The sequence below is a fragment of the Aptenodytes patagonicus genome, chromosome 2 (assembly GCF_965638725.1).
Source record: "Aptenodytes patagonicus chromosome 2, bAptPat1.pri.cur, whole genome shotgun sequence".
Classification (NCBI taxonomy): Eukaryota; Metazoa; Chordata; class Aves; order Sphenisciformes; family Spheniscidae; genus Aptenodytes; species Aptenodytes patagonicus.
This window is the reverse complement of record NC_134950.1, coordinates 159,476,746-159,500,322: the sequence shown is the minus strand read 5'-3', so window position 1 is coordinate 159,500,322 and position 23,577 is coordinate 159,476,746.

Below are 23,577 nucleotides of genomic sequence, written 5' to 3'. Positions count from 1 at the left end.
GCTATTTTTTCATGGTACTCTTGTAAATTTTTCTCATCAATGGGAGATTACAAAAAGTTGGTAACTATTGAGATTACCTATATAAAAAGGGAGTTTTTCAGAAATACTTTCATAACTGATTATTTAGAACATGAATCTGGATTAGATGCTATAACAGGTATCTTAATTTGTTTTAATTTATACATAAGTCTTAGTAGTTCTGCAGTACTTACTGGCTCTCTTGGTAGTAGGCTAGTACATTAAATGTCTCCTGTTACTTTCCTTCCTTAAACCAGTATTTTTTTCAGATGCATTTTTTTTACGCAGGTTAGTAGAAAATGTTTTCTGAAATCTGTATAGAATTATGTGCCCTGCTTTAGCTGAGCCTAGTCTTTTAGTGATACATATACTCAAGGAACTCAACTAAATGTGTCTCACAGCAGTAGTGAAATGGCTCTCTGTGTCATAGCTCCCACAGAGAGGAGCTCCACAGTAGTCATTAGTAGTACAGAAAACATCAAAGGTAGCAACTGAGACCTGAGCCTTCCCTGCAAGAGGAAATCAAAACCCAGTGGCTCTACCACTGCTGGCTATTTCAACAAAAAGCAGGCAGTTTTAAAAACGATCAGTAGGCATTGAAATGGCAAGATAAGTGGTAGTGAACCATCTACATAGAAGATGTCATTTCTGACCCAGGAGTTGGGCAATGGGTTTGACCTGTATGGGAGTGGTTTTTTTCCAGGCTTCATTTTTCCTACTTTTTTCTTAGGGATCTCCAACTGTGGACAAATAGTGAGGATAATGCAAGTAAAATTAAAATCTAAAATACAGGTGGGCGTGAACTTGGCCCATAGGTGCAAAGTGGTGAAATTAGCTGCCATGAAACCAAAACACCAGCCTTCCTTGTAAACCCATGCATCAGTAATCTTCCTTCCCTAATCCTGTCTGGAAGTCACACATGATCTGCTGCAGACCCTTTTTTCTAAGCAAGTTCTTAACGACCATCAATAGCTGTTAGACTCAGCAAATGAAAGCTGACATACTCCACAGAAGTCGACACACCTACAGCTGTCTCATTTTTGCTGTAGCACTTTGCTAAAACACTCTGGATTTCTGTGGGGAATCTGTGCACTATTTCTTATACTGATATCTGCAGTGGAAAACCAAATAGTGGCTAAGCAGAAGCTCAGAAGAAGCCAACAGAGACCAAAAAACCACTCCTGGGCCTAATCTTGCATGTAGTGTTCTCAGTGAGGCAGGGCTCCTTAACAGGTCAGGGGAATGAGGGGATTAAGTTGTTTTCCAGGAGAAGGGCTGAGATGTTAGACAAAGGCAAGCGGTTCTTTTTGTGACTCTTGATTGTCCTCACATGACGCATTTTGCAGTGCCACATATTCAATTGGTTTAATTTCCTAAAGACAATTTCAAGTTCTCTTGTGGTAGGAAATAATATTTAGTCTTCCCTGAGGAGAATGATCTTAACCCTCCAGGCCTATCACTGACACAGAACTTTACTCAGTTAGCTACAAAAGCTTTCAGTTAAGCAGAAAGTACTGTACAATCAGTAAGGAAAAATAGAAAGCTGAAATTTGAAAGCAGAAAGGAACAAGTAAGTGTCCTCACAAAAGGGGAGTGCAATTGAGATTCAATTGTCTAGAATAGTACTTTGGGCATCCTCACCTCCAAGAATAATAGGGAGAAGCAAAAGGCTTTTAGCACTCCAGGGAGGGATCACGCCACAGCTTACATGGTGCATTTATCATTATTTGTGTTATGATAGTATCTAGAGCAGGAATAGATGATCTCTGGTGTGCGGTGCCACAGGCTGGTGCATTTTGAATGGTGTGAGGCTGGGTCAGCCCAGGGCTGGGAGCTGGGGGACGTAAGCTCTTGTGAAAGACCAGGGAGACAGAGATTCCCTCCTCAAGGTCTGAGTTTGGCAAAAGTTAGGGGTGGCTGCTCAACAGAGGCTTGCCTCTTTAAGAAGCAACATCTCCTTGCTCTCAATGAGCTCCTCCCAACAGGCTCAGGTTCTTATTTGAGAAAGAAAAAGACAGCCTTGCATGCCACCTGGAAATTGTAATAGTTTGCTGGTTGCCTTAAAATACAAAGCAAACTGCCACAGGGGAGATTGGGCTGGATCCCTGACCCAAGGCACCCACAATGTTAGTTGGGGCATCAGCGCTCTCAGCACAATGATAAACTCACACTTTGTTTAAAATGGACACTGGAAACTTAGGCAGAAAGACACAAAGGCCCAGAACTACTAAGTAAGTAGGTGCCTAGCTGCCAGGGCTTTTGAAAGCTCTATAAGACTTGTCAAAGGTTTTACAAGTGTCCCACTCTAATGTCACAAAAAGGAACCCAGCTTTCAAGCCCTAAATTAGAGCATTAACTCCAGCTCCATATATTGGTAATGTCTCTGCTCCTTTGTGGAGTATGCAGAGATTTCTTCTGAGCTGACCTTTTAAACAAATCTTTTGGAGTAGCTTTCCATAGTTTCCATAGGCTCCATAGTTTTGTGAAAATATTAAGTAAAATAAAACAGTCAACTTTCTCACTAACTGGCATGTTTCAGGAATTATTAAAATAAGACACTGAATGATTCCTAAAATGTACTTTTCTCCTACCTGAAAGCCAAAGCTAGTAGCAGATAATAAGAATCCAATGTGCCTCATTGTTAGCTGTCTCAGTAAAAGCTGTTCCATTTGCCCTCCAATCATTTCTTTAATCACACTTTGGAGAAATTGCGCATAGCTGGGTTCATTGAAACATGCTGTAATGTTTTGTTAATTATGTCACATATAACACAGCAGGCCAAATTTTTGAAAGGAATAACAGGTGAATAATCTTCCTGTCTGAATTTTGCTAAATAAATGTAATACCTAATCTTAGTAGTGCTTGCATAGGGGTTAAGCCCCTTTCTGGGCCACAGTCTCATCTGTGCTCTTCACTAGCATAAATTAAATGGATATATCCTTCCTTTCTTGCTATGCGTTTTATTTTCAGGGAGACCAATTTTCCCACCAGAACTGAATAGCATTTTATACAACAACAAACTTATTTTTCACCTTATAAATTCTTGAAAATGTCCATACCACAAGATCTAGAAACTCAGAAGTGCAAATCTGCAAATCTTGCTCTAGAAGGGATTAAGGGATACCTGAGGTGATACTCCACCCATGGCAAAACCAAGTCTAGAAGGGCAGAAGATTGGGATGCTGGCCCTGAGCCGCCTGGCTTTTTGCCTTTCGTGCTGTGAGCACAGCCAGGGCACTGCAGAAGTAGGGCCATGCAGTACTGGACTTTCTAGTTAAGGTCTCCCTGCCAGCAGGGATCAACTCTTTGCAGTATGGACCCACCTTTACTTGTCAATAAATACATGGCTTCCCTTAAGCAAGCTAGACAACCACCTTTTGTTACTTTGATATTGACTTTGGTGAGTTTTTCCTTGACGCTCTTGTCCTCATAAAAGATAGTTCTACTCTTTACTTATCCTGCCGTTTTCTAGATCCTTGCATTGTTAAGTTGCTGGGCTGCATCTTGGCTGCAGAGAAAGGCAATGACATCCCACATCATGTGCTGGCCAAAACCTGCATGATCAGCTCTTGCTGACACCAGTGTTACAATCGCACATCTGGTGGCTCACATTGCTCTGCTACCCAGCTGAGCGGACACTCTTTGGGAAATAAACAGACTGTGAAATGCTATCAAGTTTGCATTTCTGTCTCTCCTCAGCTGCTCCCCTCCCATCCCTCTCTGCCTTCCCTCCCTTTCCTATCTTGCTTCTGGCTCTATCCACAAGCCTAAATCCAAGAAGGATCAGAGTGATATTAAAGTTTCTTAGTTTCACTTAAAATTGCATTATCAGTCTGCTGAAGGGGATGTGGTAAAACAGCAAGGGACTGAAGAATATGTGGTTGTGAGTGTAAGCAGGGGATCAAGGGATTAGCAGGGAAAAGGAACAAAGGAGTTTGAAAAGGAGAAAAATCCTGGGAATGAGCTTCAGGGGAAAGAAATCAGCCAGCGGAGTACTGTGTTGTGAGGGAAGGTGCCATAAGCCAGAGGAGACAAGCTCAGGAAAAAGATGTATGAAAAGAAAGAAGATCAAAGGAATTTGATAGGAAAGAGAAATATGGTAAAAGGAGACCTATAGTAATAGCAGTAATAATTATATGATTAGTTCAAATATGCAGAATAAAACAAAGACACAGAAGTGAAAAAGATTACACAGGTAATAAATATTTAGGATGGCTCTACTGGGAGACAAACAGTTTATATGTGGACACAATCCAGGGAACATAAGGTAAAAAGAATGGAGCAATAAAAGAGGAAGGAAAAAAGGAACAGATAAAGAATTTATGTTTACAGATGGCACCCTGCAAGACTTGGTTTTACACACTCCATTATGTATTTAAATAGCCTTTGACACTGGAGAAAAAGGCAACAGTAACTTGTAGGTCTTACAAATCAAGTTCAACATACAGTAAATGCTGAAAGACTGCAGTGAAGATCAGTGTTAGAAAATAAGGTTCAAATGTGTCCTGGTTTTGGCTGGGATAGAGTTAATTTCCTTCCTAGTAGCTGGTACAGTGCTGTGTTTTGGATTTAAGATGAGAATAATATTGATAACAGACCGATGTTTTAGTTGTTGCTAAGCAGTGCTTACACTAGTCAAGGACTTTTCAGCTTCTCATACTGCCCTGCCAGCGAGAAGGCTGGAGGTACACAAGAAGATTTGAGGGGACACAACCAGGACAGCTGACCCAAACTGGCCAAAGGGATATTCCATACCATATGACGTCATGCTGAACAAAAAAAATGGGGAGGTTGGTGGAGGGTGGTGACCACTGCTCGGGAGCTGGCTGGGCATCAGTCAGCGGGTGGTGAGCAATTGCATTGTGTATCACTTGTTTTGTATATTCTTTTATCATTATTATTATTTTCCCTTCCTTTTCTGTCCTATTAAATTGTCTTTATCGCAATCCATGAGTTTTACTTTTTTTTGCGATTCTCTGTCCCATCCCACTGGGCGAGGGGGGAGGGAGTGAGCGAATGGTTGTGTGGTGTTTAGCTGCCTGCTGGGTTAAACCATGAGAAAATGTAAGGAGGAGATGCTGAGCAGGACTATCCTTCCTGAGTCAGCCCCTGCACAGGGTATGTAGAAAGAAGCATAGATGACTTTAAAATTAATTTTTATGTCTATTTTGACATTTAATTGAAGCAATTTCTTATGTAAAAGTTTGATTTCTCTATCATACAACACTTATCAAACTTTAAGCAGAGCAATTTGAAATGTCAGGATAATAAACCATGAAAAATAAGAATAAATATGCAGCATCTCAGGTTTTATTACAGACTTACATGACTATGCATTAGAAAAAGTAGTATGAATAGCTGTTGAGAGAAAAATGTGGAGGCTGGTAATCAGATCTGGAACAGCCTGCTGATTTGGACGTGAGATAAATGTCTAAGCACTTCTACATAGCCCTAACCAAAAACTTAAGTGAGTTCTGAACATTGCATTTATGAGTTTAAGCAGGTCATATGTGAACAGAGGTGCTCCTGCTGGCTGGAGAGCATTTCACAGAGCAGAAGGGAGTAGAAGAGTACATGGAGTATCGAGAGTACACCTCCTCAAGGAGGAGATTGATGTTGATTGGTTGCAATCTGCTAGTGACTAACACTAAGTTTTTAGTCTTTAAATTCATTAAAGAAGCAAACAAAATAAATGTCTATTCTTAATGTTATTTAACTAAAATTTCTATAAACTTAACCATGCCCTTGAAGTCGTGAGAAATTAAAAGTGCTATTTCTTTGCTTCAGTTTTACCTTGAGTTATGTAACTCAGATGATGGTGGTTAATTTTGACTTAAAATTACTACTGAAAATGGATTAGAAAAAAGGTTGAAAAAATGTTGTCTTTGAAATGACATACCCAAATTATCCATAGTATGCTGATACCTTTCTCGCCCCAGCTCTTGTTATTGAATCCCTTTCCACCCCCACCCTGTATTTCCCAGATATGTTCCTCCTACCTGTTGAACTTCTGCTCTGCTTTCCACATGGCTCCAGGCATGATTTAAAACTATTTCATTACAGAACCACTTGATCTTCTCCCATCCCATATATACCTATGCCCTGCCAGCTCTTCAGAAATTGGGACCTGCAGAGGAAAACAGATACATGGCATCTTGGGTTGGAACTAATGTATTGTAGAAAGGGTGAAGCTTCCTACCTTGCTTTCATCCTTTAGGATGCTTGCTTGTATCACTGTGGCCTTTCTAAGCTCTTCAAATGGGGAAAGTACCCTCTCTTGAAAAGACAGTCTAATTAAGATTATAATCAGAAAACTGATCTGCGATTAGTAAAATTCAGTGTAGGTTTTAAATAGTGTTTATTTTAAGAAAATAGGACTAAGCTTAGAAAGTTTCTCATCTACTTGACTTTGGTATCTCACAGAGGTTGGTCCAAATCAGATAGAGTCACATTGAATTAGAAGCATTAGAAAAAGCTTTAAGCTTAAGATTAGGCATCTGGCTGTAAGCTTGTATATGGAGATCAAGCCATAAAGCTTAGGAAGCAATTAGCTTGTCCTAAAATATATGCTTTTATCTGCTTACTGAATAACTCTCTAGACTCTGTACTGACTAGGACCTTGGAGCTGCCTGGTGCCATGTGAGATGCCCTCATGTCTTTCATCAGATGTCACACTGCAGAAATCTGTAACAGTACCTCTCATCCCCATCTCCCTAGGGCATCTCAGATGCCACCAAACATCTATGTCTAGTCAGCAACCGAATCAAGGAATTGAGACACTGCACAGTTAAATCTGTGTCTTAATTGCAACCTGAGTCTGCACTTTTAGTCAGTAGTGGAACCCATCACTGTTTATCGGTGCATCACCACTGCAGAAGCATCTGTCCAGTACATCCAACGATTTTCAGACATATTTTGTGCTCACAGAAATGAGGTCAGTGTATTTATCAGGGACAGTCTTCTCCTTGATCAGAAGGCATTAATTTCACAGCAAAATAGAACAAAAAGCAAAAACAATCAGAATTCTCCCAGGAGGAGATGTGAGGATTTAAAGTAACAGAGAGTGCAGCAGAGGAACAAATGGGTGTAATTGGCTGTTATTAATATTAGCCTGAAAATAAGAAGCTTTGTTACTGCCAAGTAATGAGGGCTTGGAAAAGCTTAGCTGAAATGCTGGGAACATAAGTAAGATTTAAGGTGAGACTTGATATACTTAGGGAAGACATTCTCTGAGCTCAGCAATCCTATATCCAAAGAGTCTACACCACCCCCTTAAAAGCTTTGCTTGCAGGCATTTCCTTCCAGGTATATTAGCAACAGGCCCAGGAGCTTGCTGTCAGATACAAAGACATTAAAAAATGAACCAAAGAACAAACCTTACAGGTAATTCCCATTGTCCCCAAACAACTGTGACTTATCCCAGCTGATTCTAGCGCTATGGTGAAGTGGGTGAGCACTTGTGATAGATCAGAAAACTGGCAAGCTGGTTAAAGACGACACATGTTAAAGCATGAGATGTGAAAGCTACTCCAAACAGCAAAAGAAAATAGGCTTTTTTGCAGGTAACATTTAATGTATGTGACAGGTTTGGCAGTGTGTCACAAAACAAGGGTATTATTATCAGGCTACATTTTGTTTACCTGTAAGCAAATTAGTCTACTATGACCCAAATAGGTAAAAACTATGTAACTATAATAAAAACTGATTCATATTTTCAGTGCACAGTAGAACAAAACAGATCTTTGTTGAATTTTAAATGAAATTTTTATTGGTAAAATCAGCTGTGCCACAGGCCTGAATCTATATCAATATGAACTCATACAGCAACAGCCCATGTCTCAAACAACTGTGAAACAGTGCAGGTCGATATGACAACTACCGCATTCAAACTAAATAAATCATACAGAATAGGGTATGTGAAAAGAAATAAAACAGTGCAATATCATCTCCCTCTTCCATCCAGAAGGGAAAAAAAAACCACAAGGGGCTTAATTCTAAATCTCAATATCAAGTCCTCATGTGCTAGTTTTTAAATGGCTCCCTCACCATGGTACAAGCTGCCCATAGTCATTTACAATACCTAAACTCCTCCCATATTTCATTCTTTTTTATACAGCCATTCAAATATGTGGTCTGGTTACCTAATAAAGATGACCTGGAAGCATACTGGAAATATTTTTTCTATTTCTCTGCCACTCTCTTTTTTTGATACTTACTATTTATTTTGGGGATTTGTTTATCAGTTTGTAAAGGTATTAGAAAATATCTTTTTCCTTCCATAAATAAGTAAGGGAGGGACAAGAAACAAGAAATCCACTGATTAAAATTTAAAAAATAATATTTTGTATTTAAGGATGAACTCCTTGAAGCAGCCTTTCTGCTTAGGTGGGAATGGATAAAAAAAAGGTGGTTCCATGATAATAATTAGTAATGTATAGAATAAAATTAGCATTGATAATTAACATTCAGTTAGAATTTATCTTTCAGTTTCATCTCTCCTATGGCTCTTCAGTTTATATGTCACTGTCTTGTTCCAAGAAACTTCAAACTGTTTTTTCTAGGATGACTACAACCCTTGATGAGCTGATTATTGCTATGCTGAAATCATTATCATTTAATATTATCTCATTTTCCTCCTGTGCTCCTCTACCTGAGGCAAACTGATAAACATGTAAAAGGAAGTCTCTTATTACACAGTCTTTCATTAAACCGTGAAATACTTTGCTATGGAAATTGTGGAAACTATAGTTTTGCAGTTTTGCCTGTATTGAGAAAGACATAACCTTATACCCGTAGGTTTATTAAGCACAATGGATTGTGGCATCTTATCAAATGACATCTGAGCCAATCATCTGAATACCCTTCACAACTGATGGAGAGAAATAGGCCAGTTAGGGCTCAATTAATCTCATCCTAAAATAAATGTCTGAAATAGGTCAGGAGAACCACAGAGTGCAAAGACAACCTAGGGTGGATACCTCAGGTACAGACCTCTGTAGAGTGATGAGGTCAATCTTACCCTACAGAGTACTCAGGAAATCCCTGAAGCACAGGTCAATGGAAAATAGATGAACATACTGGTGAAATATCACCATCTGCCTGTTTCTTTTTTATATTCCTCTCTCAGCATTCTTTTTTGGACACTGTTGGAAACAGGGTATTGGAGCACATGGACCTCTCTCTGGACAGAAACAGCAACCGTGCTGTCCCTTACATTCTGCATTGCAAGGATGGTTAATGTTTGGCTCTTAAGCTATCCAAATATAACTGTCACACCATATGACTGGCTGTAAGACATGTATACTAGGTGATATGCACCTCTTGCTGAGGCCGACACTGGTACCTAGAGGTGCACCTTCCCAGAACTTCCTGCAATGGAATGATAGGCACCTGCAAGAATTGTTCTCTTTGCAATACTCAGCTCTCTCTGCTCCCAAACAGTTTGTGCCTCATGGTTTTTTCAGTATGAAATGTATGGTATGCTGCTGGTAGTGTAAAGAACGCTGGCCAGTCCTGGTCTACTGTTCCTGGTCCTCTGCTTAGATGGGAGATGTGCTGGGGCAAGAATATTCTATTTTTCCTGTGTACAATGCAGTGCACTACAACAACCCTGACCCATGCCTTAGTCTGTTGCAACGGATAATGTATTAACACATCAGAAATATATGTTCCTCAGCAGCTACATTTTCCTTTTTGGGATACGTCTTTGTGTGCTGGTTTATGTCGGGGTCTGCTACAGGCCACCTGACCATGAAGACAGAGTGGGTGAGGCCCTCTATGGACAGATAAGAGCAGCCTCACGCTCACAAGCCCGGGTCCTCATGGGGGACTTCAACCACCCCGACATCTGTTGGAGGGACAACACGGCAGGGCATAAGCAATCCGGGAGGTTCCTGGAATGCGTCAATGAGAACTTCCTTCTCCAAGTGGTAGAGGAGCCAACGAGGAGAGGTGCTATGCTGGACCTTGTTCTCACCAACAAGGAGGGGCTGGTGGGGAATGTGAAGCTCGAGGGCAGCCTGGGCTGCAGTGACCATGAAATGGTGGAGTTCAAGATCCTTAGGGCAGCGAGGAGGGCGCACAGCAAGCTCACTCCCCTGGACTTCAGGAGAGCAGACTTTGGCCTCTTCAGGGATCTGCTTGGTAGAGCGCCATGGGACAAAGCCCTGGAGGGAAGAGGGGCCCCAAGAAAGCTGGGTAATATTCAAGGATCACCTCCTTCAAGCTCAGGAATGATGCATCCCAACAAAGAGGAAGTCAGGCAAAAACGCCAGGAGGCCTGCATGGATGAACAAGGAGCTCCCGGACAAACTCAAACACAAAAAGGAAGCCTACAGAGGGTGGAAGCAAGGACAGGTAGCCTGGGAGGAATACAGAGAAGTTGTCCAAGCAGCCAGGGATCAAGTTAGGAAAGCTAAAGCCCTGGTAGAATTAAATCTGGCCAGGGACATCAAGGGAAACAACAAAAGATTCTATAGGTATGCCGGTGATAAAAAGAAGATGAGGGAAAATGTAGGCCCTCTCCGGAAGGAAACGGGAGACCTGGTTACCTGGGACATGGAGAAGGCTGAGGTACTCAATGAATTTTTTGCCTCAGCCTTCACCAGCAAGTGCTCAAGCCTCACCGCCCAAGCTGCAGAAGGCAAAGGCGGGGACTGAGAGAATGAAGAACCACCCACTGTGGGAGAAGATAAAGTCCGAGACCATCTGAGGCACCTGAAGGTGCACAAGTCCATGGGACCTGATGAGATCCATCTGTGGGTCCTGAAGGAACTGGTGGATGAAGTTGCTAAGCCACTATCCATCGTATCTGAGAAGTCATGGCAGTCCGGTGAAGTTCCCACTGACGGGAAAAGGGGAAACATAACCCCCATTTTTAAAAAGGGAAAAAAGGAAAACCCGGGGAACTACAGGCCAGTCAGTCTCACCTCTGTGCCTGGGAAGATCATGGAACAGAACCTCCTGGAAGCTCTGCTAAGGCACATGAAGGACAGGGAGGTGATTCGAGACAGCCAGCATGGCTTCACCAAGGGCAAGTCCTGCCTGACTAACCTAGTGGCCTTCTGTGATGGAGGGACTACACCAGTGGACACGGGAAGGGCTACAGATGTGGTCTATCTGGACCTCTGTAAGGCCTTTGACACGGTCCCCCACAACATCCTTCTCTCTAAACTGGAGAGGTATGGATTTGATGGGTGGACTGTTCGGTGGGTGAGGAATTGGTTAGATGGTTGCATCCAGAGGGTAGTGGTCAACAGCTCAATGTCCAGATGGAGATTGGTGACGAGTGGCATCCCGCAGGGGTCCTTATTGGGACCAGTACTGTTTAATATCTTCATCAATGACATAGACAGCGGGATCGAGGGCACCCTCAGCAAGTTTGCAGATGACACCAAACTGAGTGGTGTGGTTGATACACCAGAGGGACGGGATGCCATCCAGAGGGACCTGGACAAGCTGGAGAAGTGGGCTTGTGTGAACCTCATGAGGTTCAACAAGGCCAAGTGCAAGGTCCTGCACCTGGGTCGGGGCAAGCCCCGCTATCGTCCCAGGCTGGGGGAGGAAGGGATTGAGAGCAGCCCTGCCAAGCAGGACTTGGGGGTACTGGTGGATGAAAAGCTGGACATGAGCCAGCAATGTGCACTCGCAGCCCAGAAGGCCAACCGTATCCTGGGCTGCTTGGGCTTAGCGACCATGAAATGGTGGAATTCTCAATTCTTGGTGAAGTAAGGAGGGGGGACAGCAAAACCGCAACCATGGACTTCCGGAGGGAGGACTTTGGCCTGTTCAGGATGCTGGTTGAGAGAGTCCCTTGGGAGACAGTCCTGAAGGGCAAAGGGGTCCAGGAAGGCTGGACGTTCTTCAAGAAGGAAGTCTTAAAGGTGCAGGAGCAGGCTGTCCCTGTATGCCGTAAGAAGAACGGGCAGGGAAGACGACCGGCCTGGCTGAACGGGGAGCTTTTGCTGGGACTCAGGAAAAAAAGGAGAGTTTACCGCTTGTGGAAGAAGGGGCAGGCGACTCAAGAAGAGTACAGGGATCTCGTTAGGTGGTGCAGAGAGGAAATGAGAAAGGCAAAAGCCCAGCTAGAACGCAATCTGGCCGCTGTCGTTAGAGACAACAAAAAATGTTTTTACAAATATATTAATGACAAGAAGAGAGCCAAGGAGAATCTCCATCCTTTATTGGATGCGGGGGGGAACATTGTCACTGAGGATGAGGAAAAGGCTGAGGTACTCAATGCCTTCTTTGCCTCAGTCTTTAACAGGCAGACCAGTTATCCTCAGGGTACTTGGCCCCCTGAGCTGGAAGGCAGGGACAACGAGCAGGATGAACCCCCCGTAGTCCAAGAGGAAGCAGTCAACGACCTGCTACGCCACCTGGATGCTCACAAGTCCATGGGGCCGGATGGGATCCACCCGAGAGTGCTGAGGGAGCTGGTGGAGGAGCTTGCCACGCCACTCTCCAGCATTTATCAGCAGTCCTGGTTAACGGGGGAGGTCCCGGACGACTGGAGGCTTGCCAATGTGACGCCCATCTACAAGAAGGGCCGGAAGGAGGATCCGGGGAACTACAGGCCTGTCAGCCTGGCTTCGGTGCTGGGGAAGATTATGGAGCGGTTCATCTTGAGGGCGCTCACAAGGCATGAGCGGGACAACCAGGGGATCAGGCCCAGCCAGCACAGGTTCATGAGAGGCAGGTCCTGCTTGACCAACCTGATCTCCTTCTATGACCAGGTGACCCGCCTAGTGGATGAGGGAAAGGCTGTGGATGTGGTCTACCTGGACTTCAGTAAGGCCTTTGACACCGTCTCCCACAGCATTCTCCTAGAGAAGCTGGTGGCTCACGGCTTAGACAGGTGGACTCTGCGCTGGGTCAAAAACTGGCTGGACGGCCGGGCCCAGAGAGTTGTGGTGAATGGAGTTCAATCCAGTTGGTGGCCGGTCACGAGCGGTGTTCCCCAGGGCTCAGTTTTGGGGCCGGTCTTGTTCAGTATCTTTATCGATGATCTGGATGAGGGGATTGAGTGCACCCTCAGTAAGTTTGTAGACGACACCAAGTTGGGCGGGAGTGTTGATCTGCTCGAGGGTAGGAAGGCTCTGCAGAGGGACCTGGACAGGCTGGATCGATGAGCCCAGGCCAACTGTATGAGGTTCAACAAGGCCAAGTGCCAGGTCCTGCACTTGGGCCACAACAACCCCATGCAGCGCTACAGGCTTGGGGAAGAGTGGCTGGAAAGCTGCCTGGCGGAAAAGGACCTGGGGGTGCTGGTCGACAGCCGGCTGAACATGAGCCGGCAGCGTGCCTAGGCGGCCAAGAAGGCCAATGGCATCCTGGCCTGTATCAGCAATAGTGTGGCCAGCAGGAGTAGGGATGTGATTGTGCCTCTGTACTTGTCACTGGTGAGGCCGCACCTCGAATACTGTGTTCAGCTTTGGGCCCCTCACTCCAAGAAGGACGTTGAGGTGCTGGAGCGTGTCCAGAGAAGGGCAATGAGGCTGGTGAGGGGTCTGGAGAACAAGTCTTATGCGGAGCGTCTGAGGGAACTGGGATTGTTTAGCCTGGAGAAAAGGAGTCTGAGGGGAGACCTCATCGCTCTCTACAACTACCTGAAAGGAGGTTGTAGCGAGGTGGGTGTCGGTCTCTTCTCCCAAGTAACAAGCGATAGGACGAGAGGAAATGGCCTCAAGTTGCGCCAGGGGAGGTTTAGATTGGACGTGAGGAAAAATGTCTTTACTGAGAGAGTGGTTAAACATTGGAACAGGCTGCCCAGGGAAGTGGTGGAGTCCCCATCCCTGGAGGTATTTAAAAGACGTGTAGATGAGGCGCTTAGGGACATGGTTTAGTGGGCATGGTGGTGTTGGGTCGATGGTTGGACTCAATGGTCTTAGAGGTCTTTTCCAGCCTCAGTGATTCTATGATTCTATGAAAAGAAGCATGTCCAGCAGGTCGAGGGAGGTGATTCTGCCCCTCTACTCTGCTCTGGGGAGACCCCACCTGGAGTACTGCATCCAGCTCTGGAGCCCTCAGCATAAGAAAGACATGGACCTGTTGGAGCGGGTCCAGAAGAGGGCCACAATAATGATCAGGGGGATGGAACACCTCTCCTCTGAAGAAAGGCTGAGAGAGTTGGGGTTGTTCAGCCTAGAGAAGAGAAGGCTTCAGGGAGACCTTATTGCAGCCTATCAGTACTTAAAGGGAGCTTATAAAAAAGATGGCGGCAAACTTTTTAGCAGGGCCTGTTGCGACAGGACAGGACAGGAGGGAATGGCTTTAAACTAAAGGGGGGTAGATTTAGACTAGATATAAAGAAGACATTTTTTACGCTGAGGGTGGTGAAACACTGGCACAGGTTTCCCAGAGAGGTGGTGGATGCCCCATCCCTGGAAACATTCCAGGTCAGGTTGGATGGGGCTCTGAGCAACCTGATGTAGTTGAAGATGTCCCTGCTCATTGCAGGGGGGATTGGACTAGATGACCTTTAGAGGTCCCTTCCAACCCAAACTATTCTATGATTCTGTGATTCTATGATTCTATGAATGCCCACCATTCTGCCTTGAGGGTCAGGTAGGATGAGTGCCCTTGACCTTTGCCGATGGTTGCACAACGGTGCCCAGTTGCTGGGTTATGTGTACTCCAAGTCTCCCACTCGGCCCGTGGAATGCCCCTCCTTTGAAGAGGCACCCTCCTTGAGTGCCGTCCCCCGCAAACTGGCATGCCACGCCCCAGCTGACATGCCGCGCCCTGTTTGCCTCTCCTGTTCTCAGCGCTCCTGGTGGCAACGCTCCCTGGGGCTGCCTTTTGTGGGAGTGGGAGGTGGCAGCTGTTGCTCCTGACCCTGCCCACACCTCATCAGCTGCCCTCGTGAGAGCTGCCGGCTCCTGGCAGGTCTCTGCGGTCCCCTGTGGGCTCCCCAGCTCAGGAAACCCCCCTGTACACCGCGATCTGCCGCTCCGCTGCGGGACACACCTGCACAGGAGCTGATCACCTCTGCAAGGCGATGTACTTATGTACTTATTTAAGTCAAATACAACTGAAATATGCAAGCATGACTTCATGTCCCATGGGCTTTGATATGACTTACAGCCAAATTTAAAGCTAAGTACATATGTAGGGTCTTTTTTCAACTGCATAAATATTCCTTAATTTATTTTTTAACTAAGTACCACTGATGATCTTTCAAACTTTTTTTAAGATACTGACTTTTTAACATTCATATACACTGGATGTTTTTTACCTGATTCAGTGAAAATACAAGGTGGACTCAGAAGTAAATGCAAAGCTGCAGAATCCATGGAAACCCTTTTATGTGAGCATGAAAGGCAGGCTTTGATAGTGGGAAAATATTTTAAGTTAGATGGTGGGAAAGGATGCACGTGTCTATGTATGAGGGTGCGAGAACTGTGAGGACAGACGCAGGGGACTTGGAATTGTGTTCACGTTGGAAAAATATTTCAGAAAATAAATCATCTTATAAAGATTAAATCTGAGACAAACACAAAAAAAGGCCAGTACTTAAAGCAGTGACTGTAACAGAAACCTAGATGAAAAAGACAAGCAAGCAAATGGAGAGCAGAAAAATTGAGGAAGCTTGAATTCCTGGGGCTCTCGCACTTGTGGATTCTCCAGTAGCTAGTTCTGAGTTTGGCCTTTTTGGGTTTTTGCTGGAGACCTTCTGTAGTAGAAACATTATTCTAGTTTTGTTTTGTGCAAGACACTAGCTATATTCATAAAGCTCAAAATAATTTATTATGATTGAGAGCTCTGCTTTTATGAAATTTGGATGAAATTAGCTAATATCTTCAAAGCTATTGAGGGTAGGTGGATAGACAGATGTAGGTACAACATAAGCCTAGTTTCCTCAAGAATTCAGACTAGAAGTTGATGTACTATTTGGCCCTAAGAAGACATTCCATATTGTGCATCTTGTGCCTCCTGCCAATTCACATAGGAGACAGCTTCGTTGTGAAAGTTGTGCATTGATCTCAACAATTTTTTCATGAGAAATCATATTCTCTTTCCCCAGAATGACTGCCCATTCACTGTGCTGTGCTTGCACAGAGAAGTTGTGGATTTCCAGCTCAGTTACTTTTAATAGCTCCACACTAGTAGGATCTGGTCTGATAAAGCGAAAATAAATTGCACAAAGTATTTTGGCTCACTTGTGTTTTAATCTCAGTGCATGAGATTAAAATTAAGTAGATTTATCATAAATGGGGTATTATTGCTCTTCTTCTTTCTTAAAACACTAGAACTCTGCCCTTTTAACCAGACAACATTTTGGTCCTGAAATCTCTCCTCCTCTATTCCACAGCTTGTTTGGGGGCTGCTTCTTGTGTCGGGGGGGGGGGGGGGAAGAAAATGAGTGGGCACGCTTCCTCTGATGCTGCAGAAGGAGTGGGACACGAATCATCTCTGGAGAGTTTTTAAAGTTTAGTGATACATCATGCTTTCATCAGATTAACATGGAAAAAGGAGCAAATTCTCCCACTGATAGCAGAGCGAGGAAAAAGTAAAAGTATAGTTTAAACATATAGTTTATTGCCTAATTTTTAATAGTTACCTGTGGAAACACAATGCCAGCCAAGTCCACTCCAGTGTAAGGTCCAATGCTTTGCTCACTGACTCCTCACTTTCCTTCAAACCTTAGGTCACAGAGAACCTCTTTTCCCAGGATATTGTGAGCGTCATCCTTCCCGGTGGGTGTTTTCTGGGGCAATTCCCTCTCAAGCTCTGCAAGGCTCCTGCCCTGTGCTCATTGCCCCAGCACACCGTGTAAGAGCTGGGCAGTGCAGCTGGACAGGCTGCTTTTATAGCCCTCAGTCCATGGCAAACCTCTCCTTGCTGAAATATAACTGCAGAAAGCCCAGCAACATCTTTCTCCATGAAGCAAAGTGCCCTTCTTCCTAGCACTGCTGGATCTCTTCTGAGCATGGCCATGTCTGGGTAGCTTAACACTGCTGCTTTACACCAGGCTCCAGGAGTTGTTCATTCACTGATCCCAGAATAGCCCTGGCTGAGGTGGCAAACAGGTCCCCCCTTGTCTGAATCCCTCCTCTCCTATCCATCGCTGCCAGCAGGGTCAGGATGGGGCCCAGGGGTCACTGAAATCCCAGCCCTCCTGGAGCTTTCCTCATGGGGTAGGTGTTACTCTCACTGCACGTGGAATTCAAACTGCTGTGTATATATTCCAGTTGCTTCCTCAACGGCTACACATGCCTCTGCGCCGTAGATTATTTTTTCCTTAAGTCATGTTCTGTGCATTTCCAGCTGTCTTTTGCTTACTATTTTCTAGGTGTAAAGAACAATCCTTAAATATACTCAGCCATTATTTGAGAAAGTATAGTTTATAAAATACTTTTTTTTGCATAAATTCTTTTCTGTAGAAATCCTTGGAACCTATTGTACCTTCCCCCTTGTGTTGCTGGAGGGTTATTTTGAAAAATAACTAGTTTCCATCTTCTTTTTCCTTGTAACAGTAATTCTAATTACAGTAAAATACTCAGAAGTTATCTTGCTAGTGATTAAAATCATGCAAACATCTGAAGTTTAAAATATCAAGTCTACCTATGCCATTTATTATGGTAGATTTTATTGTCATTTTTAGAGATAAACAAAAATCAATTTGTATTATCTGATATTCAGATCTTTACTTATTATTCTCAAATGAGGATGCCCTTTAACTTGGCAAACTTAGAAGATGAACACAACTAAGGTATGAATAATAGTAATAACAATGAGCAAGTTTAGTTTTAGTCTCAAAGTTATATCAAATCTCTACTTAATTATATGGAGAAGATGCAATCACGGCTGCGGGCAAACCTTACTGTTCAACAATATTTGCACAAATAGCAGATAGACAGACAGATAGATGGATAGATAAGATAAAAGCATTAAAAATATGCCTCTTGTTCTAGCATGTGTTTCTACTTGGCCAGAAAATGTAAAATGCAGGATATGAATTACTTGGTGCTATATGACAGTTCTATAAAATTAAACATCTAATATAGGTATGTATGCTATGTATATAGAATATATTGTTGTGTAAGAACAGACTAATAGATTCTGTACATAAATCTTTAGGTTCAATAAATGTGTTGTTATGCATTCCAATTACATCTTTTGAGTTCTTTCAAAAGCTAGAATATCTCCCACTCCTTTCTGCACAAGGTTGACAATACCCAAAATCTAGCTTCACTTAGTGATGTACAATTAAGCTTTTCAAATTGCATGTTACTTAGAAAAAATCTCAACCTTTTCTAATTTCCCTGTTTACCAAGGACACATTATGCATTTTTCCCTTCTTTGTCTGAGAAATCCTGCAGAGGAAATTTTCATAGTTAGAGATAATATTTTCTCCATCTTTTTTTCATTTTTTGAAGAAGTCCCTCATCACTCAGATTTTTATCCCTTGCAGTTAAGTATACTTACCTGTAAAGTGGATAGTATGAGTTTTATAGAATTCTTGTTAGTTGCTTTTTAAAGCATTTGTTGGCTGCCTTTATCATTTTGTGTATCTATATCTATATCTGTATCTGTAGCTATACTTACACACTGATGTATATGTAGGTGATGTGTATGTTAATGTGTAAGTGTATGTATACATATATAACCTAATATTACTATAGTAAAGCTGGTAGCCCAGTAACCTACTGTTTCAATAGCTAATGTCTTTGTCAGTCTTTAAACATTACTGTTGAAAACATCCCATGGTAGCTTGGTCTTGGAACAATTAATCTATTCATTTATTTGTAATCTCTACCTAAAGCAGTTCAGCCGAATGAGTTACTTTGCTTAACCTAGGTTGGAAAAAAATGAGCAATTGTTTCCTTCAGACAGTTTAGCAATATTCTGAAACAATGGGATTTGTATTTTTCTTATCTCACGTATTTAAAAGTCATAAGTCTGAATCACAAAAATCATTGACTGCTCTCAGAATGATGAGATTTTGAAACATACAGCACATGGTGGCTTTGATCCCTTCTCCACCCTCAGACAGGAGGTAAGACATGCATGCACATGATGCAAAATAAGGACCCTGTTGCAGAAACTTATTTTAACTGTGGAGTGGGAAGGAAACTCCAGCTCCTTGCCAGTCAACCGAGATCTATTTAATGCATCCACTCCTTCCCCTTCTACATTTCCTACATCACTGCTAATACCCCGGGCCAAAACCACCCTCCCAGAAACTAATTTTGTCTTCAAATCCTAACACTGATTCTGCTTCTTCATCTTTGCAGGTCTTCCTATCGGAGGAAAAGCTTTAGCACTAAGTGCTTTGAGGAACAGTTGAAAGTCATATATGAATGCATACATACAGTAGTTTTGCTGTAAGGTAGAATTTTATGGAATTAAGATTTTGCTGTATATTGTATTCCTGTCATCCCTGCTAATTTGAGGAGGAGGGTCACAGTGCCCGAGTCTCTAGACTTAGTCTCACTTGGACCAGCCTGAGAGCTGCTTTCCTTATGCAGAGGGCTAAATCAGCACTTCTCCTTTGGCACAGCCAGAAGTATACAAATGTACAGCCTAAACTCTTATCTTTGTGCAGGATAACAGTCCTGAAAATAAACTAAAAGTCAGCAAGTTCCAAATCCTCTCTCTATATTAATAGATAGCTACTGTCATGTTACTTCTGTTTGACTCCAGCCTCCAGGTAGAGATCTCACCTTCATCTGGCATCTGCAGGAGCTGTCCTCTATGACGGGGTCTTGTGATGCCCCTTGCTGGAAAAGTAAGCAGTGACCTTGCACTCAGAGGCTAAATTTGACATGGTTGAGTAGGTAGGGATCAGGATATTTTCTAGAGTTCTTGTTGGGATGCTGATGTTTGGCTGTTACAAACTGTTTCTATATGCTCATTGAAGATATTTTTTAGTCTGGCAAACAAGTTGCCCAACTCTGCACCAAACACCTTTAAGGTAGAGGCTACAGAGTGGAAAGGGGCTTTCCTCGCAATTGTGCCTTTCCCCAAGTAAACAGTAACAAGTACAAAAAATAGGAAAATTATCTTGCTCCTACTCTTGATGCTGTCCTGGCTCCTGCCAAGAGGGAAAAGAAAACCTTCCAACTAGTACAAATCATTCTACGGTCTATCTCCTGCACCACTAGAAGCAGAGTAATACAAAACCCAGGAGTATTCAGAGTGGTAAAGAAAGAGGGAGTAGAAGTCTCAATCTACTTCTCTCCGGTTTCTCGATGAAGTTCTTGATGAACGCAGGTAAGCCTTCCTCTGGGTTCCAACTGTTCCTCTGAGCCTCATGCAGATATGACTTGATGATTTGATATTTGATTTTCCTGCAACCATTAGATGGCTTTTCTTTCCCCTCAGACTGAGAAATCCACTTCTGCTGTTCAAAATATGGAACATCTGTCAGAAAAGAAGTATCATACTTGCCATCACAAAAGATGCCTCAGATTTGATTGCAAGGGCACTTGTGTATGAATAAAATCACTCAAGTACAAAAGTATTAACCAAAGTCTTGTATACCATTTAAATGATTGATTGGTGGTGATGACTGATGATTGCTGTGCATTAATGCCTGAAGCTCTATCAGGCATAAAAGCAATATTCTGTCTGGTAGATAAGAAAAAGGTTTTGCAATTTATAGGCCGGATCCAGTGAGAGCACCTAAGGCCTTTTCACTGTCTTTAGTTTGTATTTTGTCCTGGGACTAAAATGGAGTCTGTTTGCTTTACACTATCCCCAACCTTGCATTGGGTGTGATTTCTAGCAGGCAGAACATTGTGTCCCACAGCCACTTCCCCACTTGTTCAACTTCCTTCATTGTCTTGTACACGTTGTTTTAAGGGTCATTTGGAGGAGAAAACATCTATGCGGCTGTAGTAACATGTTGTGAAACTAGTTAAATATTAACAGCCTCAGGAAACAGCTGCTCTGAGACAACCAGTCAAGCCAACTTCACCTTCTCAGACATTAAAAATACCATTGGCGTTGGTAAGCTAATTCAGCTGTATTTCTTAAACTTGCTTATGCTGTTAATCTGCAAACTGGAGAGAGGCTTGGGTGATTTTCACCTTCTAAAGTTAATATGGTGGATGTAACAGCGATGTAGATCTAACCCTTTTTATTTTATTCTTGGTGCGCTCTTTGCACTAAAGCGAAATCCTGGAAGGGCTGAAATACATATCTGTTATTTATCGCATGTCTGATGATTTTAAACTAGAATCTTAGATCCTTTTTTTGAAAGTGTTCTGCACAGGTTTGTGGCTAAAATTGTGATCCAAAGGAAGTATTGGGGTTTCTTTTTGTCTTGAGGCATGCAAATAGTAAAATGGCACTTTAATCTATATGCAAAACTTATTTGGGATATTAAGCTGTATGATACTTTATATAGAAATTCTATTTTCTCTGGTGCGGTAGAACTGCATTTAGTACAATGTAAAACATGAAGAGTCTTTCTTAAAATTGGTCTGTAAGTCACAGAGCTGTTTTCCCCATGTATTTGAATTTAAGTTGTCCCTCTAATCACTCTAAATCTCTGTAAAGTCCCTTGGCTGGATCTTTTATTTCCCTTATACTGGCTAAAAAAACATGTTCTCTAATTCAGTGGGTTCTCAGATAAAATGTGGTTTGAATTGATAAGACGTTGCAAAGCTGCTTAGTTCAAAATACAGACTAGACAGAAACCTTTTATGGTAAATGTAGTAACAAATGCTTCACGTGAAATAAATGTTTCCCTTTGGAAAACTCAGTTAAGATCTAATGACTCCTGCCTACTGCTTTGCTAGCATAGTAGTATATTCAAATGGAAGGGGACAGTCTAGATAATTGATGATAAATTACTGAATGAACCCTTTATAAGTGTATTATTTCATTCTCTTTGTCAATGATTAAGTGTTTGAGCTGTATTTTATTTACATTTTTACAATGTTAGTGAAACATTACCTCATTAAACTGAGGGTTTTGTTAAGAGATAATTCACCTGACCCAGGAAAGGTTTGGAAAAAGATTTTAAAAAATGTGATACGCACTTGTCTGCTGAACGTTCACCTCCTGTTTCAGGTTTCTGTCAGTATTGCTTACTATGGTTGGCTGAACAAAACCATTCCCTTAGAAGAAAAACAGAGGTGAGGCTTGACATTTATTTTTTTTTTTATCACAACATCCATGGAAGAATGAATGGAAGGACCAATCCCAGAAGCTACAAGTGGCTACTCACTCCATTGGGATGTGAAAACCTAGGATCAGGCACATGCCTTTTCTCGTTCAGTCTCCCCTATTGCAACTGTCCCATTTCCATTGTGGTTGCTGGTTGTTGCAGTCAGACAGATTTGGTATAGAGTAGGGGAGTTAGTCTGACCTAGACATGGGTGACTCAGACTCAAGCCCGCTCTCTGTAGAGTGCCTCTGATCCAGTGAGCCTTGCCCACCAACCTGCTTCAGGCTGTGTCTCTTTTTCTCTCTCTGAACCCCAGTCTGGACATACAAACACTTTAATGTGTCACTTTTTTCAACAGAAATGACAAATGATGATCACCTTTTGCTCTGCTCTATCATGTGGTTATTACCTGTGCTCCCAACATTTTCTTGTACTTTCTTGGCTCCTCATTTTTTTGCAAGTCTGTTCGTTCCCAAGCTGGTGTTTAGCATAATTCTACTCTGATCTTCTCTAGCTGTTTCTGGGGAAGGTCTTCATCTAGTGTTCATTGATGCTATGATGGTCTAAATAAGGGGGTTAAGTATTATCCGATGTGATGAGAGCAAACTGTATAAATTTCCTGAGATTCTTTTGATGTCTAGAAGCTTTCTGTCAGAATGAAAACTAGGCAATCAGATGTCATTTACCATGCTTGAAATTCTTGAAGTTGTGTCACAAAATTAAGCTCTAAAATCTCATGTACATTTGATGAGAACTGCTCATCATCTTGTAAATCGCTTGGAAATGTATCAAACACAGGACTTGGCACGCTAGTCTGTCTAAATCCTGTATGTAACCTTGTTCTGCAAAAATTGTAACAAAATAAACATTTGGTATGTTAATGGGCAAAAAAGGATAGGAAATTTAAAACTGGGTGAACACTGTAAAAGAAATGGAGTGATTTGAAGTTTATTTGGATCCAGGGTTTTAATGTAGGCTTATATAATAATAATAGCAAAATAATAATAATTGCACTGCATCATGTCATTAAAATGGATCATTTTGATGATGCATTGAGTTGTAGTAAGTAATTAATGGCTTGCTAGTACTTTGTTATTTAGAAGATAATAATGTTATAATTCACACTTTAAAATAATTTGAAGATGAAATCAATAAAAAGCAAGTATGCATTTTTATCCTTTTGGATTATCGCATAATTTAGAATAAAGTGGCACATGAAGAGAATAATCAGCAGATCCAACATACTGTTTTAAAAGCAGTCAGGCTCTTATAAATAAATAGAGGAGTTCAGTCTGGAGGCCCTTCTGATGAAATAAACCCAGATGTTTGAGGTTTCTTTAATGGGAGATGGATGTTTATATTCTGTGGGCACTGACACTGTTAACGTCAATAGTGGGCAATCTCTTGAATGGCAAGTGGCTGTCAAACCCTGCTGTGAA